Source organism: Sinohyriopsis cumingii, chromosome 19 (assembly GCF_028554795.1).
Source record: "Sinohyriopsis cumingii isolate HCF-2022 chromosome 19, ASM2855479v2, whole genome shotgun sequence".
NCBI lineage: Eukaryota > Metazoa > Mollusca > Bivalvia > Unionida > Unionidae > Sinohyriopsis > Sinohyriopsis cumingii.
Window position 1 is genome coordinate 22,315,957 of NC_142979.1, and position 16,287 is coordinate 22,332,243.

A 16,287-nucleotide genomic window follows, 5' to 3' on the forward strand; every position below is an offset into this window, starting at 1 on the left:
ATACTCTCCAGTAAACCCGTTTATGCTATGATGGACCCTTATTAATTGCTTTAAATGATCACTCCTTGGCTCTCCACACTACATTGTGCTCTAGACTAAACGAACTGGGACTACATTCATCATTACCTAAATGTAAACAGAAGCGAAAAAAGAAACCTTTCAAAGCTGGCCGGCGTAGAACAGGAAGAAGAATTCAAGTTACCTCCCTTATTTCGGCTCTACAATTTAAAAAAAATTAGACCGTTAATTTAGATAACCTAATTAAAATCCCTATTAATTCGTCAACCTTTGTGTCAACTATCCAAGAGATACCTCTGCGTACTGCATTATTCAATGCCTAGTCAGTAGGACCACCGGAAAAGCGCACAGAAATAGTTAATTTTATCAACGGCCAGAATATCGACGTCTTTTTCCTGACGGGAACATGGCTAAAACATCAGGCGATGAGCCCAGCTGTGCGGCTCTAACACCCACTGGTTACTCCATCAAGTCGATCCCCCGTAATTCTCGCAGATGTGGAATTGCTGTCATCACAAAGAACTCCATGATCAAACATCTTAACCACACCACAACATTCAATTTCGACCACACATCGTTTGAACTAGTCCAAACCACACTCACACTGGAGCAAAGGTCAGTCCATTTTTTCTGCCTATACCGCCCTCCTCCTAGTAGAAAAAACAAGCTGGCCGAATCTCTCGTTTTGGAGCAGTTTCCGAACCTCCTGGAGTATGGAAATTCGATAGGTGGCAACCTGATTATTCTTGGAGATTTCAATTTTCACTTTGACTGTCCCGGAAACCCAAATACATCAGACTCGTAGATTCCATTAATGTTTTCAACCTCAAACAGTCAGTTAACCAACCCACCCATAAACATGGTCAAATTTAAGACTGGATTCTTCATAGACCTGATGATAACATTCTACGGTCCTCCCTGGTATCCCATGACCTTGCATCAGATCACCTCTGCATTATATGCCATCTTGACATATCAGTCCCTAATACTCCCCCTTTATCTGCTACTAAGAGAAACCTCCGTATGATAAATAGAACCAAACTAATCTATGACATCCAAGCAAACCTAACAACTTGCTTACCTCCTACAGCAGAACAACTCGATAACTGCCTGCGTTCATTGCTTGACAAACATGCCCCAGCTACCAAGTACAGAGTATCAATTCAAAAGTGTTCTCCATGGTATAGCAGTGTTAGGGACAGGTTTCGCACTGCTAAAAGAGACCGCCGTAAAGCTGAGAGGCTTTGGCTTTCCACCAGACTCACTATTCATAAGCAAATCTATGAAGCCGCTAAGAAGAATGTCACAAATATAGTCCATGCAGCGAAATCAGCCCACTACACTACTAAGATCATGGAAAGTTCCAGCTGCAAAGAGTTCTTCGACATTACTAACAAGCTAATGTCAAGGAACAAATGTACACCACTTCCAACTACCTTCTCTCCAGTCGACATTCCGGACATGTTTGCAAATTTCTTCCGTGACAAAGTACAGACCATTAGAGATAAGCTTAACACCACAATTTCAGCTGACTCGTCGTCACCATACAGTTGGGATACAGAATTTGAGCGGCAACCATTAGCAGCATTTGAACCTGTCTCTATGGATTTCGTACGCACAATCTTGATGAAGAGTGTACCAAAGTCATGTGAACTTGATCCAATTCCAACATCACTGTTGCTTGAGTGCTTAGATCCAGTATTGCCTTCACTAACTGATGTTATTAATACCTCTCTGTCATCCGGGGAATTCCCATCATTTTTGAAAACTGCCATTGTAAAGTCTCTGCTGAAGAAATCAACACTAGCCCATAACGATTAAAAGAACTACCGCCCAGTTTCTAATCTTCCATTCATATAAAAAATATCTTAGAAAAGGTTGTTCTATCCCAGCTTGTATCTCATCTAAATTCAAACAATCTTTTTAGCAATGTAGAGTCTGCATATCGCCCTTGCCACAGTACTGAAACTACTCTTCTAAAAGTAGTTAATGACATTCTCTCTGCGTTGGATAGCGGAAGGATTACAGTTCTCACCCTCCTTGATTTGTCTGCAGCATTTGACACAATAGACCATGATATATTACTTCACCGTCTCCAGTATGTATTTGGCATTCATGATACAGCCTTACTGTGGTTCAAGTCCTACTTGGTCAACAGGACAAATTGTATCTGCAAATATAATACACTCCAGCCCAGTTGAACTATGTTGTGGTGTTCCACATGTGTCTGTTCTTGGACCTGTTCTCTTCATTCTGTACACTCATTCGCTCTCAAGTGTCATAGATCATCATCCATTGTCTCACCAATTGTACGCTGATGACACCCAGATATACAACCCTAGCCATCCAACTGAAGTTGATGCTACCATCCAAAGTGTAGAGAGGTGAATTTCTGATGTGAAATCATGGATGACATGTAACAAGCTACAGATGAATGATGATAAAATCAGGCCATTCCGATCACAACACAAAGACTTTTTCATCCACATCCTTTACATCAAATAATAAACATCAGCAACACCAACATTAAATTCACGCAACCAGTACGAAACCTAGGTGTTACTCTGGACAGTACTCTCACATTGCACTAACATGTCATGAACATATGCAAGGCTGCATATCTTGAGCTGAGACGCACTTGTGTGTTCATTAGTACTTTCAAGACTGGACTATTGTAACTCAGTTCTGTCTGGTTCACCTCAATATCTGCTCCAAACTTCAAAAAGTTCAAAACACGACTCCTCGGATCATACTTAGAGTATCAAGATCAGAGCACACCTCCCCGCTGCTCTGTACCCTACACTGGCTATCCATTCGATCCAGAACCAAACACAAAATTTGTTCTCTGTGCTACGTTTCACTGTCGGACTCTAGTTCAACATACATATCCGACCTCACCCATGTGTACACACCAGCAAGATACTTACTCTCCTCTTCTGACAATCGTATACTCATTATTCCCACTATGAAAACAAAATCTTATCGACAGCGTTCTTTTGCATACCAGGGCCCAGCAACGTGGAATGAATTGCCCACTGAACTTAGACACAAAGACACAGTGATCTCATTCAAGAGTGCTCTCAAAACTCACTTATTTCGAGTGCAAGAACAAACTTAAAGACCTAATAATGTTTCCTACCTTAAATATTCTCAACATGTTTTTCATGTTTTCAAATTTCATGGTGTTTGTTTTTGTAATCATTTCATTATATATATTTTTTATCTTATAGGTGTTGTCTAATGTTGTAAGGCGCTTAGAGCTTATATATATATATATATATATATATATATATATATATATATATATATATATATATATATATATATATATATATATATATATATAAAGAGAGAGATAGATTTAGATGTAGATAATATATGAACCTATATAAGAGAGAGAGGGAGAAAGATATGTATGTATGTATGTGTATATATATATATATATATATATATATATATATATATATATAGAGAGAGAGAGAGAGAGAGAGAGAGAGAGAGAGAGAGAGAGATATTTATATATGAACCTATATAAACCAGTTCATTCCAGTTGATCCTGGTTCAAAACCGTTTCAAGTAGATTTTATGGTTCAAGGCTACTTTGGACTGGTTTTGACTGGTTACACCAGGATCAAACTGGTTCCGTCTGGTTCAAACCACATCATTCCACTTTATCCTGGCTGAAAATCAGTTCAAACCGGTTTAATCCAAGTAGATTTTATGGCTTAAAGCTACTTTGGATTGTTTTTGACCAGTTTTAACCTGTTTAAACCGGTTCCATCCGGACAAAACTAGTTTCATCTGGACCAAACCAATCCATTCCAGTTTATCCTGGTTCAAAAGAGGTTCAAACCAGCTTAATCCAAGTAAATTTTATGGTTTAAGTCTACTTTGGACTGGTTTTGACCGGTTTATGCCCAGGGGAGAAGGGGAATTTAACATATTGGTACTACCGAGGGACAATGGGGAATTTAACATAGGTTGGGACTATTGATGACTGGGACTGTCTTTTGGACAAGGAAAATTTAACATAGGCTGGGACTATTGAGGGACAAAGGAAATTGCATAGAGACATAGACAGACATATACAAATAAACAGCTATACGACCGATAATTTTTTTAAAAATTCGGCAATAGAGAATATACATTGTTTCCAGGCAATGGTGTGGTCCTGAAAAGGGCCTTTGGGGTTCCTGTTAACACCTTTGAGATAACATAAAAAACATCACACAGGTCTCGTCCACAATTTTCGTCTGACATCCGGACCGTAGATTAAGACTCGATTCAGACAGTCTTGCCTCTCAACATAAATCCTTCGTTTCCAAATGGCCGTATCTGTGATCTTGGTGATATCCCATGATTATCTGACACACATGGGGTAGTCCAGGTTGAACAACATTCCCAATATGAGGGTAGACGATTCTACGTTAATTCACATCTTGTCGTGAGAACAGGTGAATGGAATGAGGTATTCTGCGAGTATTTATAGTGGATGAGTGGATAGAAACGGATTGACTTCTTTTATCAATCCCAACGCGCGTTACAAAATTCAGTCACAGCGCTGAGTCTGTCTTCTAATCAGAAGAGAGTTACCTGTGACGTCACATACCCTATATAGGTGCGTTTGCATCTGTCCGCAGTTAATGGACGCGACAGAATTGGAACCTGACAGAAACTACGAAGACGGCGAGTAAGGGTGCACGCGCACCGGCCGTGGAGACGAGAAGTGATAGCATAGCAGCGGCTACCAAAGCAAACACAGTCCTACTTCCAGAAGAGAACGATTTTAAAAGGGGATTTAGTAGATTTTCTCTCTTCTTCACAAGAATTTGTTCCGGTAGCAGCACCTTCGCCGCCTTCTCCTTGCTTAGATCACATCGAGATTTTAAACACAGGCAGAAAAAAGAATTGGAGAAATGTTTTAACAGCAGAAAGAAGCAGAACAAGCCTTTCTCATTCAACAGCAACAGCAAGAAGAAGAGGCAAGAAGAAAGCGACAGGAAGAAAAAAAGGAAGCAGATAAGAGACAAGGTTTAGGAGAGAAGGAGGACAGTGAAAGTCAAACGGTAACAGTACTCTTGGACATTTTGGTAGAGTTAAGGCGTATGAAACAGATGTATCAGACGTCTTTCATAAAACCTAAGAGAAAAAGAGCCAAACCTCCCGAGCCAAACAGTCCAACCCAGTCAACACTTCCACAACTCGTGAGATACCAACACTAGTGATCTCTACCAAATCATCGACAGTAGCAGGTCAAGGTGTAGGTCTTGGCAGTGGCAGAGGGATAAGGCAGTTAAAGCTAACTTCCTCCCGTTCCTGAGTTTGTTTAAAACAACAAATATTCAACGGTCCTTTCAAGGCCACTCGCCTCTCTCGAAAAGAGTGCCTGCTCAAAAATTTCCAAAATCAAATAAAACTTAAATGCCTTTTTCCCGTCATGTACGTGTGTTTGAGTGCATGAGTGTATGTCCTTAATAGAAAAATCAAAACCAAGAGACACTTACGGTTTTTTTTGGTCTATTACCTGGTAGAAATGAAAATCAAATTTCACAACACATCACTTAAAAAATTATTCAATGACTTCTTTTCTTTCACTCTCTCCTTTTGAGTTTATTCACTTTCACTGTCACAGATTTTTCCGCCTTTTATACCTCACTTCCTTCTCTTCTTCTTTTCTTCTCTTAATGGGCGGATATGGGTTCTTCCTCCTTTTCGCAGGGTTTTTCTTCATATTCGGAACCCGTCTCAACCTACTCCTCTTGCTTCTTGGATCGGTACTATTTTTTTTCTTAGGGCCGATTGTACACCAATGTCCTTTCTACTGACAATAAAGACAGGTATCTTGACCTTTGTTTCTTTTTACGTCTGTTTTGCATTGACGTTGTAGACACTGTGGCCCAATGTCCTTTCCTCTGACAGATATTGCAAGCATCTTGACTTTAATCTCGAAAGGAGTGACAGTTGTCCCTCGGCTTCTCTGAAGAAAATATTCCTATGACGGCTTGCAAAGATTTTATCAGAAGTTCTATATATGTTGGCTTTTTCATCCTTCTTGAAGGACTGAGAAGGAAATGAATACTCTGAGGGAAGACACTGACACTGGTATTTAAAATTTTGTCATTTGACCTTTTGCAATCAGGATGAAACGATCGGTCCATTTCATTGAGAAAGTATAAGAAAGTAAAAGACCGAAGCGTGAGATATCGCCTCTCACAGTAGCTGTCTTGGCTCACATCCATCCCAGAGACTTTGAGGATGACATGAGTGAGCCACACCTTCCAAGCCTGCACCCATGCCCACAGAGTGAACACCAGACCAAATGTCACGGCTATCACCTGAAAAATGTTAGCACATTTGACGAAAAATGCACCTACAGAAAATTCAAAACCACGGCCTACATGTACACAGTCAGACGTATCGCTGAAGAAATCGGAATGGTTCATTACCTATTTGTGGGATTCTTTGTTAACCACATTAAAACGACAATTGAAGCCAAAGAAGAAAATGTCTTGAGACTCTCCATTTATCATGACAGTTTGAAGTCACCCATTCGGATCGAGTGTAGTAGGCCAGCTGAATGGACACGTTCCAAAGTCATCGAAAAGATTCAGCACGTTCAGCAGTCCAACGACACTGATGGAAAACTGATATTGTACATAACCCACGTTTCTCTTCCCAAAGGGATCGGACGCAAAATAAAAGTGTTATTAGTAGACGATCTTCGCAGTACTAAAACGAGCATCGTCCAAATTAACAACACTCAGGACAAGGTGCGTTTAGAATGGGCCATCTTGGTGGGACGGGCGTATGTCAGGGAGAACATTTCGAAAATCTAATCTCAGGAAGCAAGGTTCTAAGCGGGAAAGTGCTTGCCAACTGCTGCAATATCGTTCTACTTGTGGACAAGTCATGCGTACAAGTAGTGCCAAGGCGTACGTTTGTTCAGGAAAGAAACGATGTCACATTTGTCGCCAAATTGTGGACTTGGAACATGAATGGTACATTCAAAAATATCAATCCAAACAAGAGGAGGAAAGGGAGAAGGAAGATGACCAGAAGAAAGGCAAATTCATAGTTTTCAATTTCGAATGCATGCAAGAGACCGGCATTCACATTCCTAATTTCTGCGTAGCTCATCGAGCATGCGAGAAGTGCATCCAAAACCCCATCTTTTGTCTTTGCCATCAGTGTAGCAAGATTCCTGGAGAACGTGAAAAAGTCTTTCGAAGACCGAAGACACTGCCCAATTTTGCGCAACGAATCTTAGACTCTATCTACAGACATGGAGTCAAGAGGACATCCAACGTTACGGAGATTGTGATCGCTATGCCACGGTGATGGCTCACAATTTCTCGGGATACGACGGACAATTTCTTCTAAAATACTGTACGGAACAAATCACCAAACATCCTAAAGTTACTTTGAAGGGAGGCAAAATCATTTCCATGCAAGTGGGACAAGTGCAGTTAAAAGATTCGATGAATTCCTTGACCATGCCATTCAGTACAATGCCTAAAACGATTGGAATGACAGAAATAGTCAAAGGATATTTCCGCACCTTTTTAATACTGAATCACCTTTTTAATACTGAATCCAATTAATACTCCGTTCTACCACATATTTCGGATGCTCACTACTACGACCCCAACAACATGCGCGCAGAATAACAAGAAGCTTTCTACACTTGGCACCATTCTCACGCCTCTGACCCCTTCGACTTTCATGAAGAGATGTTAAAGTATTGTCGATCGGACGTGGATATTTTACGGCGTTGATGTGGAACATTTCAAGAACTGTTTATATAATACGGAGGGATTGATCCTTTGAATAAACGCCTACAACATTTCCATAGCGTGTTCCTTAGTGTACCGCAACCGATTCATGCCCGAGAATAATCTGGCCGTCATCCGCCCTCAAACGACCAATTTTGTCAAACGCCGTTACTTGGTCAAAGCTCTTCGCTGGCTATATTATTTGTGCGGTAAGGAAGACAAAAGGATCCAACATGCCCGAAAAGGAGGAGGCGAAAAGACCATCAGAACGTGTTCAGTGGATGCTTGGGACTTAAAAATAGGAGTTTAACGGTTGATTATTTCACGGATGTCCCCTCTGCTACACTCAACGTGACACCAAAATCAGTTTTTACAACGTACGATGGAAGACTTGTACGAGGCTGTTGTCAACGTCCCTTACAGTTAAAACAGGAAGGATACCAAGTCAGGGAAATGTGGGAACACGAATGCGACCACCGTTTGAAAATCGATCCCGAGTTTAAACGCATCGTGAAAAGTTACAAGCCGATGGACCCTCTCGACCTGCGGGACAGTTTGTGTGGAGGGCGAACTAATGTCACCTGTTTGCTGTACTACGCCGACAAAGAGAAAGGAGAAGAAATCAAATACCTGGACGTGTGTTGACTGTATCCTTACGTGTGCAAATATTGTCACTTTTTACGCAGGGCTCCCACAATTGCTGACGGAACACATGTACGTGGACAACATTCGGCAATACAAAAGATTGATTAAATGCAAAGTCTTGCCCCCCACGGACTTGTAACATCCCTTTTTACCTCACCACTGCCAAGAAAAACTTATGTTTTCATTGTGTCGCACTTGTGCCTAAACATGCAACTAAAGTTACCCCAGCCATCATGTTCAGGAAGAACGCATATTGACGGGAACGTGGGTCAGCGTAGAATTGTTTAAAGCCATAGACCTGGGATATCAACTGTTAGAAGTGTACAAACTTTACCAGTTTCCCATGACAAATAAGTACCTCAAGGGTGACGAGACTCAGAAAGGCATTTTCGAGGACTACATGGATGCCTTTTTGAAACTGAAACAAGAAGCTAGCGGCTATCCTACCGGGTGTCAAACTCCATAAGACAAAAAGAAATTCAAAGAGAAATACTTTGAGCAGGAGGACATCACTTAAGACCACGTGGAAAAAAAAACGAAGGAAGGTGATCGTTTGCTAAAATGATGTTGAATTGCTTATGGGGAAAAATAGCACAACGTCCATGTTTAGCCAAGACGGAGTATTTGACAGAACCTTTCCGCTACTTTCAGATGATTCGCGATAAAACCAAATACATGAAACACGTGTACGTCGTTCGTAAAGGCTTGATCTCAGTCAAATACAAAGAAAAACTTGAGTTTGTACAGGGCGACGAATTTGGAAATGTCATCAATGCGGCATACGCGACAGTCCATGCTCGCTTAAAATTGTACGAAGCCTTACGCCAGTTAGGATATCGTGTGCTGTACTTTTCAACTACATCGATCGCCTTGTTCACCGTCACCCTGAAATCGAAGACATCCGTTTAGGAGCCTGGACGGATGACCATCCAGACGACAAGATTCAAAGTTTTGCTAGCGGCGGTCCGATTGGTTACAAATACCGGGACCAACGAGGTAAAGTGTGCACCGAGTGTAAAGTGAAAATATTGACTCTAGATTATCGTATCAGTCAAGTGGTGAACTTTGGCGTGTTGAAAGAAGCTTTGTAATATGGAGAGGATGAACATTTTAAAGCAACAACCTACGAACCGCACAAGATTGTACGTGTACCCACACATCAGTCCACCTTAGAAAAACTGTATCAAATCGTGTACCAGAAGCGAGTGTGACTTCCCAACCACTTTACTTTACCATAAGCACACTTTGGTATTGGTCACCATATAAAGGGGAAAATGTCTCAGGACAATAATTCATTGTGACTACGAACTTTAAGCGAGAAAGATGGATTCTTTCAGTCAGACACAGTTAAAGTTCTGTAATTCTCAAGTCGAGTACAATGCTGTGCCTTGCGATGGGAGAGATGCCGTAAGCTGAGACATTAGCGATACAGCACATCAAAGGAACTTCCCTGTCACTATTACACCTACCTTAGAAAATGATGTGCGTGTCAAACCTGATGGGTGCGAAAGCGATGATGTCACTAGTTATCGTGGATTCTTTACTGGTTTTCATCCTCAACGTCATACAACCGTTCAGCTACCACACTATAGATGTCATCAATGCCTGAGCAAACTGCTTCATGTATCACCACTGCCTCATCGAAATGAACTTGTGAAAGAGGAATATTATTTGCATGTGCACTTGTCTGGATACTGCGACTTTGAAAGACGATTCCAAACCTTCCAAGGAAAGTGGACTAAATATCTGGGAGAACCTACCCTCACCGAATTAGCCAGAACTGGATGTATTTACTTTGACGAAGATGATAAAGTCAAATCCTTCAGTTGCGGTTTGTCACTATAAGAGTGGGAGCACAAAGACTAGGCTTACCTGGAACATGATAGATGGTTTCCGCACTGTCACTACCTTCCTTTATTGGGACCCCAGTAATTGAAGTGTCTACACCAAGTTACTTACCAAGTTGTTTAAGAAACCTACTGGTCTAGGAGTCAAATGTTGGACAATACCGAGACAAGTATTTAAACCCTATTTAAAAGGTAATATTCAAAGATTACCAAACGAATTGCAAGAGAAGATCTACAAGGACGTTTGGCAGGGACTTGCCAGATCAAAATCTAAATTTTTGACTGTGGAACTTTTGTGACGAGAAATGCACAAGACGAAAGTGATAAAGGCAACTAACGCGTCAGATTTCTCGGGATCAATTATGCGTTTTTCGGAGTGTTCCGCTTTATACCATTTAAATTAGAAGATTGTATTGACATTTTTGACCGTTGCCCGGATATCAATGGTCAGAAATTGCTCACTACGTTCATCACTTTAACTCTGGGAGAAGATTTTGAATAAAAGTACGGACAATTAGAAGTTACCCCAACGTGGGTTTTAACACTGACTGACATTGTTATGAATACTTTACAAGAGAACATTCCTGGTTTGCTTGTGGAATTGAGAGAATGCATGTACCAAGAATTCACCAAGCCAGCGATTCCTAATTCTTTTAGGGCACTGAGTGAATAATGAATACTTTACAAGAGAATATTCGTAGTTTTCCTGTGGAGTTGAGAGAACGCATTTACAGAGAGCTGGTCAAAATGCAAGTCCAACGCAAAGAACAATTGTATTCTTTATGTCACCAATGTTTAAGCCACTGATACCTGAATGCTATAAGAGGACTGATTCATTTGAAAGCGTTCCAGTGGTCAGAATATGATAAAATGCTCGTGTGTCAGAAGACTTTGGTTGATACTCATTCTACTTATAAGGTGCCCATACTACAAAAAATTCCAGAGGAAGGCTTTGATGATTGCCAAAATCTTTTACACGAACGAATATTGTCTGTAGAGGAAACTTATGTGCGTTTGTGGTGTGTGGGCTTGTGACTAAATAAATTTGGATTCGCCATTGGAGTACGATCAGTTCTGTGCAAAAGTTACATCTATTATCTCAGACCAAAAGAGGGCATAAAAACTTGCTACCATGTCACGACCTTTATCAGTAGTAAGACAGCAGATTCCTTGGAAGTCAGTGAATGACACTATTCAGACTGTGGATGATTACCAACACGTTTTCCAAGACCTATGTCCTTTGAATTGGGGAAGTCGTGTAGTGTGTGTCTTAGTGACTTCATGTATGGGATTTCGTTTACCAGCAGAATCATTGTGGACAATTTACGAACAGTACATACCACAAAGGCATGATAGTGGTTCCTTTAAATGTGTACGAGAGATTATTCTGTTACAAGCTTTCATCTCGATAATTCTCTACCTCTGCGGAAAATAAATGTTCGTAAACTTTTAGTCGCTGACGATGCCTGAGAAAATGTGTATATCTTGGGACTTACATCCTCACTGGCAAGCTGTACGTGACTGGATAAGTCTTGGTTTCGATGCTTGGACGAAAGAATTGGCTCAGTATGACAAATATTTGTGCTAATGAATTCAAAAGTTCAGTGCGAAACGTGACCTTTAAACCAGTGTTAGCTTCAGTGACAGAAGTACCCGACACAGAGGAAAACCAAATTCAAGGCATCAGTAGCAATAACGTCGTCGACATGGAGACGAACGAAAAGCCATTTTGGGAGGACACCTATAAGACTGTTCAAAGTGTAGAGACATAGCCAAGTGTTCTGAGACATTCCTCAAAGGCACCACACCTTCGTCACCCATGTTATACAGTGACTTGTTTGTATTCCGCTTTGATCCTTTCGATGTTTATTTAATAAATATACTTAGCCATTTGGCTCTTATATATTTTTTGTATTTCGCGTCCAATTAAAATGTTTGGAAATAAACATGTCCTGAAAAGGTAAAACACCTCTTGTCTTGTATATGTTCGTTTCAAAAGAATCAACACCTTGACTATGGCTACCTATGCTGTCTTTGCTACATCTTCCTCGACTTTCAAAATCATAGACGAAAAGTTAGAGGGTTCCCGTTGGGATGCCTGGTATCTTCGCCATCTCTTTAAATGTTAATTGCTGGACCAAGCTGTTCAGGCAAAACCGAATTTGTCAAACGTTTTATCAAACATAAAAGTCATCAGATCGATCGTCCACCTCAGCGTATCGTGTGGTGTTACAGGGAGTGGCAATCGGCGTGTAGTCTTCTGCGAGAAAGTCAAGACGATTCTATCATTTTTGTGGAAGGTATTCCTCGTGAAGACGACGGAATCGTGTCGGACCCTAATCAAACACACCTGGTTATCTTCGACGACATGTTAGGAGAAGACGAAGAAGAAACTGAACTGTGGTTTCTGCGCAGAGGGTATCATCGTAATGCCAGAGTCATTTACATCACCCAAAATTTGTTTCAACAAAGTAAAGCCCATCGCACCATCAGTCTCAATGTTCATTTCGTGGTATTTTTTAAAAGTCCCAGAGATAAATCACAAGTGCAAGTGTTAGCCAAATAGTTAGAAACTCATTGGTTGACTTACGCGTACGAAATGCCACTCAAACCCCTCAAGCCTATTTTCTCGTCGATTTACCCCCACCCCCACCCCGATTATTTCGATTGACCCCCCACCCGGATTTTTTCGTGCCCATCTGTTTGACAAATGGTGCCCAGTCCGAGGGCCTGTCGTGTACATGTACCCATCGGCGAGACAAAAAACTGTATAAACCTCTCGCACTTCTGGTTTGTCTCACAAATCATCAACATGGCATCCCTTCAGTCTCATCTTCTCGTCCAATTGATTCGTGCCCTGTAAGGCGTAAGTCGCGAAAAATTCCACAAGTATATTCTCGTGCCTTAGAAGCCATTCTCAAAGTAGTCCTACCATGGTTTACGGTGATAGCACGTTAATTACTTCAAGGAATCAGTCTCATCCCATATGAAACGAAACGCATTTTTGACAGAAACAAAGTAGCCTTGACACAACTGGCAGATCCCCGAATTGATGCTGAAACCGAAAAGCAAATCATTTTGAAATGTGGAGGTAGCGCTTCTCTAGGAGGTGTAATCATTCACTACCTCTTAAAATGAAATCCAAATGCCCCAGCAGTTACCCTCAAGTAAAGAGCCACTCCCCCACACAAACGTGCAAAGAGGAAAAAGAGCAGTGGTGTCATGACCATGTCACGACCCCAAAACAAGAAAAGTCAAAAGAAAGGTACCTGCAAAACAACGTCGACCCACAAGAGATGTAGTTCGGCCCGAACACCACCTTACATTCCCAAACCACGAACGGCAATGACCGTGTCTTTAGTATCAACAGCTTCTTCAACTTCGCCGTTGCTAGTGATGCTAGCCTAACCCGATTTGACACCAGACTTTCGTAATTTGATGGAAAATGGAAACCCGTGTTGCAAGGGACTTCTCCGGCAATGACACCACCCTCTTCTTTAGCCCCAGCGACTGCCGCTTAAAACGTTTCCTCCTCCTAAATCAAAGTCCAAGAAAGATTTGGCATGTTACAAAGCTGACTGGATTTATCCAAGCAAGAACTGACACGATTTATTCTGTTGAAAACCCCTCAAGTGATGCCTGCCATGAAAATGTTACGACATACAGACAATCATTCCACTATAAAAAGACACATGCCAGACGATGTGTTTCCGCGTATTTTTGTGCTCCTGAATGCAAAAATATGTCACCCGCTAGAAGTGCACACTACCACCATCGTCCCGTGTTGTTAGCTCCCTTGATGAAAGGAATAGCGGGAGCAATGCTGGGAGGACTCCAGGAAGATGCTTTAACCATGGATCCAAGATATAAAAAAATGACTAAGAAGATAAAAGGAACATCTTTGGTGAAAAGATCTCATACGTGTACTTTGGAATCTGATGGAAGCTCAATCACTGACTTTAGTCCCTTACAGACGATGGATGGAGTTCCATCGTTGGGAAGAACAATGCACCCCCATGTATCACCAAATCCTCATTTGACCGAGATGTTGCAATTACAAATCGAATTGCAATCGTTCATGGATCGTATAGATTTGTCAGAAACGGAAAAACGCATCGGTACGGCGAAGTCTGCCAATGACGTAAAATCGTTCACCAGAAAGCTTTAGACGAAACAGTTCAAGCGATTTCAAGACCTTGATGAAGTGGCCATCGTCACCACTGCCAGAGACCAAGAAAGAGGTAGCCACACTGATGTCAGGGGAAGAAGACGCACGATACGTTTTACAAACAACACATCGACTCCCATTCCTAGTAAGACTGCAGCGTCCTTGTAGACCCCTTCCCACTCTCTACAACGAGAAGAACTCATAGCTTGGGTTAAAATGATGATATCAACTCCTCCTTCGATAGAAGTGAAAAAAGAAGGGAGAGCAGAAGTGTGAAAAGAAACAAGAAAAAAGTTATCGCATTGCCACCACAACTGCCGCCACTACCTTCGACTTCTACTCCTGTTGCAAGTCGAACACGCCATGCCGTTTCCAAACAATCTCACCCAAGCAAGAGTAGCGTCAATTAACAGTGAGTGACTTATTGAAGAGAGAGTCCTGATCGAGAATTTGTTAGCCAGCATTTACTACGATTTAGTCCATCCTACGGGTCACTCAGGAGTTCACAAATTGTATCTTGCCGCCAAAATCCCGACTGAAAAGTGTACGATGGTTACAGGAACAAACCACGTACACGTTACACAAACCCATTTGACGAATATCTTCATGAAGTAGCACCCGAGTAGGGGATATCGATCATCAATGGCAAGCCGATTTAGCCGATGTCTCTCATTTGACTACCCAGAATCTTGGCTACAAATGTTTTGTGTCATCGACGTCTTTTTCAAATTTACCTGGTTCGTGCACTTGACTTCCAAATCGAGATGTGAGTTAGTGCGAGAACTAAAACTATACAAAGGCACATAAATTCTAAATCGAGCTTCCCAAAAAGAATTGAAGAAACGAGACATTAATTTTTTCACCACCGAGAATCCCGAAACCAAACGCAGCATTGTGGAACATTTTCAACGCACCTTGAAAGAACACATGTGGAAATATTTTACGCATCAACACACTTTCAAGTACATCGATGTCTTACCGCACCTATTCAAACCGTACAACCAATCTTACGATAGGAGCGTCAGACGCAACCACATAAAAGTGACCTTCTTTGAGCGCCTGTTTGGTAAGTCCCGACTGCTTCTGTCCCCTAGAAGGTTGGAGTGTTGACGACAGGAGACTTGGTACACATTGAAAAAAACAAACGAACGTTCGACAAAGGTTACTTACCCAACTGGACCACCGAATTGTTACGTGTAACTGAACGAGTGCGCAGCAGTCATCCTTCGTCTATAAACATGAGCGGGGAAGCCTTAAAACGAGTTACAATGAGTGACCAAAAAAAAAGAAGACTAAGTATTCGATATCGAATGTATCCTCTGTCAAAGAACCCGCAAAGTTGGAAAACATCGTGTCAAGGAAGTCAACGTGCATTGGAAAGGATATTCACCGCGTTTTGATTGCCTGATCGACGCTTCGTCGATTATGAAACGAAGTGACCATCAATGCAGTTCAACACAGCCTCAGCAATAGCGACCACTCCTTCTCTGAATTCTTCTCTGCAACATTTACAAAAGCAGCCCCTTTGATTGTGGTCTGGAGAACTCGTGCCTAAAACGCAAATCTTTCTTTTTCTTCTGCCAAATCTTTCTGGTCTATTGTTTCATCGGTGATGCTATAGCCAATTTGAGTTTGCAACAAGGAGGCAAACAATTGTGAACCATTTTACTGAGCAGTTGCATCGGTTACCTTCTACCCAATCATTCCTTGGAATATTTCGGTAACAATGGGAGCCTTGAGGCCAACACCAGACACTCTGCCAACAGTCACCCCAACAAGAACATCTGACTTCGAGTGACCCCTCGGAAAGCAGAACTCTGTGGTTATGATTAACCAA